This window comes from Mus caroli, chromosome 10 (assembly GCF_900094665.2).
Source record: "Mus caroli chromosome 10, CAROLI_EIJ_v1.1, whole genome shotgun sequence".
In the NCBI taxonomy this organism is placed as follows: domain Eukaryota; kingdom Metazoa; phylum Chordata; class Mammalia; order Rodentia; family Muridae; genus Mus; species Mus caroli.
In genome coordinates this window covers 29872371-29877889 of record NC_034579.1, presented here as the reverse complement: position 1 = coordinate 29877889, position 5519 = coordinate 29872371, and positions in this window count along the sequence as shown.

Genomic DNA, 5519 nt, shown 5'->3' with positions numbered 1-5519 from the left:
TGCCGTGGCACAAAGGGAGACAACCCTGGAGTTAGAAAACCTAGGAAAGAAGTCAGGAGTCATAGATGCAAGCATCACCAACAGAATACAAGAGATAGAAGAGAGAATCTCAGGTGCAGAAGATACCATAGAAAATATTGACACAACAGTGAAAGAAAATGCAAAAAGCAAAAGGCTCCTAACCCAAAACATCCAGAAAATCCAGGACACAATGAGAAGACCAAGCCTAAGGATAATAGATATAGAAGAGAGTGAAGATTCCCAACTTAAAGGGCCAGTAAATATCTTCAACAAAATTATATAAGAAAACTTCCCTATCATAAAGAAAGAGATGCCCATGAACATACAAGAAGCCTACAGAATCTCAAGTAGTGAAAATATTATAACTGGAGTTGAAAATAATAATAATAATAATAATCACATAATAATCAAAACACCAAATGCACTAAAAAAAGAAAGAAGTTTAAAAAGCAGTAAGGGAAAAAGATCAAGTAACATATAAAAGCAGACCTATCAGAATTACATCAGGCTTCTCACCAGAGACAATGAAAGCTAGAAGATCCTGGGCAGATGTCATACAGACCCTAAGAGAACACAAATGCCAGCCCAAGCTACTAGACCCAGCAAAATTCTCAATCACCATAGATGGAGAAAACAAGATATTTCATGACAAAACCAAATTTACACAATATTTTTCCACAGATCCAGCCCTACAAAAGACAATAGATGGAAAATACCAACACAAGGAGTGAAACTTACACCATAGAAGAAGCAAGAAAGTAATCTTGCATCAAACCCACACAAACATAATTCCACCTCTAACAAGAAAATTATCAGGAAATAACAATCACTCTTCCTTAATATCTCTTAATATGAAAATTAATATTACCAATAAATTCTAATCAATTTAAATTCAAAAATATGAGTAATTAGAAATTTGTTGACTGTCATCCCGTGGTCTAATTTGATAATGGGAGAAGTAGGTCCAATATTGCACAATCCATATGCACTTTCTGCTTGTTTGTACATGACAATCAGTGTCTTGCTGTGTGCCACATAATGGCCTTGAAATCATGCTTCTCCTATCTCAGCCTCTCTATTAGTAGGATTGTTTATTTGATATTTTTACACTATACTATGGTTTTCAGAACAGCTTACATATTTCAAAATTACTTATACAACCAAAATAAACGTAGACAATTAATTTTGGAAATGGCTTGTAAGAGAACAGCAAAGAATGAGACTGAAGGCTTTGCTTGATATTTATAATTATTGTACCAATTTTGAAGAAGGGGACTTTATAAATTATTCTTATCCTTGGATGAATGCTTTTCAAAATCATCACAGCCAATGAACCAGAATCTTACCCTCCCCTAACGTCTGTGCCACCCTCCAAGCAGAACCATTCTTCATTGAAACACTTGATGAATGACTTCATGGATAGACCATCTTAATATACACACCATTTCTTAAATGAATGTAACCTGTTTCCTGCAGGCTGAGAATGATGACAATCACTCAAGTCAAATAGCTTTGACTGTAGCAGGAAATCTGTATCCAAAAAACTGTGCCTACAATTCATTCCTTGGCGCAGCAGAACTGTCAACTCTTAGCTTATCTACTATAGAGGTAAAATCCTTTGGTGATGTGAGGGACATTGAAGTACAGCCTTATCACAATGAACTCCAACGTCCAAAAACAGTTCTTATTTTGTGTTTGTGCCTCAGCAAATGCCAAGATTTTAAGCTCTACTAAAAACAAAACAAACAAAAAGACTTTATTTATGTACATTAAAAAAACTAATAGTGATATATTATTTTAAAATATCATACAGTTAATATATTTGGAGTTATTTGAAATATATATTGAGAAAAACGTATGTATTTTCAGTATTGCTGTAGACAAACATCTACATAAGACTATTCAATTTATTGTTGTTTTATACCAAACAACTTCTATAATACTCATATTTATTTTTACAATATTTTATAAATGTTAAAGAATATGATAAAAATGAAAGGTATTGCAGGTTTTGAAAGGGGGGGGGTTCTCCGGGAGGGGTTGGGGGTACAAAAGGAAAAGAAGAATGTGATATAAGACTATTTAATCAAAATATGTTTTTAAATGTTAACAAATTCAGATAAATTGAAATTATGTATCTTTTCTCATCATAATGCAATAGAGCAAACAAACAAAGAAAAAACAATAAAGAAAACCCAAGTTAAGAAACTTACAGGAGAATGCATGGGACTGGAACATGTTACATTAACTGAGGACACAGGCTCAGAAAGTCAATCATGTTTCTTTTCTATGTGGGTTTTAACTTTGAATTGTGATATCTGTGTATTTATGAGAGAAGGTATTGTGTTCACCAGAGACACCTAGGAGAGGCCTAGGCAGGGTAACAGACCACATATGATATTAAAGTGAAAGGAAAATATGGGGGTACAAAAAATTAAGTGTGGGTGGCAGAGGGGTAAGGGGAGGGTTAACCCAAATCCAGTGCACATAGAAAGGCCAAAAAGGATTCTGCAGACCACATTCTTACAGATCTGCATTAATGAAGCCCTTCTCCAGTAGGGTTCAAACAATGCTCTTCTGTGTCCTATGCAGCTCCCAGAAGGAATGCTCTATAATTTTCTTCATTTCCTCATATACAAGATATTATAATGGATGAGTTAACGATCACAAAGAAGGATGTGGTATGTGCTACCAAGCTTTGCTATATATGCTTCAGGTTTCGTTTTAAGCCATAAAGCAACTCTGAACCAGCTAAAAATAGCCAAAACTTTCTTAAACCCTATGGTTTGTTTTTTTTTTTCCTACTTAGTGGTTGTCACTCTGTGGACCTTGGTATTTTTTTAAGTTCCACATAGGTTCTTATCCATACAGAATATTTAATAGTACATGTAACTTTATTTTATAGTGGTATCATATGGCATGCACCTCACAGCCAGAACTTTTCTCTCAAAGGAGTTTGTTGAGGTTTATCCACAGCAATAACCTGTCACTGGAGACAATTTATTTATACAGATTAACATCAGCCCAGCAAGTCCTTCTGGAAAGAACCAGATTGTAGGTTAGTTAGGTTTTGCAGCTGTACAGATTCCGTCATGATAATTCTTCTCGGTCAGTACAAAAGCAGTCATTTCCATATAATTAGCAGATATGGCTATTTTCTAATAAAATGTTAGTAATAAGCATCAAAACTTGAATTTCATTTAGATTTCTTTTTTTTTTTTTTTTTTTTTTTTTTTTTTTTTTTTTTTGGTTTTTCGAGACAGGGTTTCTCTGTGTAGCCCTGGCTGTCCAGGCACTCACTTTGTAGCCCAGGCTGGCCTCGAACTCAGAAATCCGCCTGCCTCTGCCTCCCGAGTGCTGGGATTAAAAGCGTGCGCCACCACGCCCGGCTTCATCTAGTTTTCATGTCACACGTTTTGCATTATAAAATTTAATTTTAAAACACGCTACTAACACCACCTCTGCAGTACTCCATTGTCTTGGTTTCTGAATCAAATTCCTTGTTGTTGGGTATTGATATCGATATTTCTTTGGTTATCCTCTGGGGATAATCTCGGTGATCATCAACCAATTTCAGAGAGAAATTATTTGTGGAACTTATAAAATATCTATCCTATATTTTGGGGACTATAGAACATCATCTATCTTTAGCAATCTGACAGGCACAACTTGCTAAAATTATTCTTTTAATCTTTTATCAACTTATTGCTTATTTGATCACTTATTAGTGTTACATTAAAAATCTCCCTATGAAATAATTCTTCCTTCTTATTTGGCTGGATTTTCTACTTCCACATTTTAACGTTATGCCATCATGGACATACAGTTGACACTCCCATAACTTCATAATGCACTGTTTGTACTTTGACAGACTGTGCCGGCAGTCCTTTAAATGACCTGTAGCCAGTCTCTCCTTCTAGTATTATTCTTCACAGTGGTCCATGCTTCCATAACTTCGTTTTCAAGCTTTGTGTTTCAAGCTTAGTTTGGGGAAGTTCACTTGTAAGCATCACGGATGTTTTTAAAACACTACATGGGCAGGTTTAAACCAGCTCTGGTATGGTGGTTAAAGATGTGTGTCAGGCTATCTAGGTTCTAATTTTAACTCTTCCATTCATCTGAGTGGGGTGCTAGGCAAGCTCCCTAAACTCACCATACCTGATGATTGGATTACTCAGGAAATTCAGTGTTCTTAACACTGTGCCTAGCAGACAGTAAGCGTTCAGTCACTGTTAGTTCTTTAGATTTTTTTTTATCATTTTTATTGATGCATCTAATCTCTTTTATACTGTAGTTTTGTCTTTTCACCTTATTATCCTCTTGTCTTTATTTATTCTTTCCTTTCCTGTAAAGATTCTTTTTTTATTCCCTCTGGGTTTTAAATGATCTATGCATGGGATATCTAGTCTTAGTGATCATACTTAAATTGTTTATGGTTTATTGAGACATATTTTATTCACCGTTTGATAAGTATATAGATCACGTTTTTAATCAATGTAATTAACACTGTTATCTCCCTGTCCTATGTTTATTTATATGGTATCCATTAATTAGAGGTCCAAATAATAAGCTATTAGTATTTACCCTATGAGCCAGAGGTCAAATGCCAGAGCCATTGCCTTATCTAATGCTCACATACTGAGGTAATATTTTCCTGCCCTAAATCAACCATTCCTAGGTTGCAGATGTATAGGGATAATCTCTATGCCCCAAAGCCCACTATATTTATTTAAAAGCCAAGCTTCAGTGTTCTGACTTATCTTTCCCACAGGTATCCCAGTAAAGGTTCTGGCCTATGCTTTCTCTTCCTTCTCCCACCTTCTGACCTGGTTTGAAGCTTCCTGGTGTGACCTGGCTTGGTATTTCCTGACCTGGTGTCCTGAGGAAAGAAAAAGAATAAATCTTTTGATAGCACTGGCATCTCTTCCACAACTCCAAACACTGGGTAGAAAAGTTTTCTTGTTTCTTTACAACCTCTCTCTTCTTATCCCTCTTTTCCTGTTTTTCTTAGAAAGCACCAATTTATTTATATTTTCTAGAGTTTGTTGTTTTGAGACAGGGTCTGTCTATTTAGTCCTTGGTACCCTGAAACTCATTATGTAGACCAGACTAGCTTTGAACTCACAAAGATCCACCTGCCTCTGTATCTGCCTCTTAAGTACTGGGATTAAAGGTTTGTGCCCCATATCTGGCTATATTTTCTAGAGTTTTATATAAAGAATATCATGCATAGTTTTTTTTTTCAATTTTTCTTCTAGAAAATTATTTTTTTTTAATTTTAAAAAGTTTTATTTCCTGAGATTATAGTATAGTTACATCATTTCCCCCTTCTCTTTCCTCCCTAAAAACCCTGACATGCCACCTCTCACCCTCTTTCAAATCCATGGCTTCTTTTTTACAACTCTTGTTACATTCATTCACTTGTGTGTGGGTGGGTGTGGGGGTGTTCCTAAGTACATAAATACAACTTATTAGTCTTATAATGTTACTTGTATTTT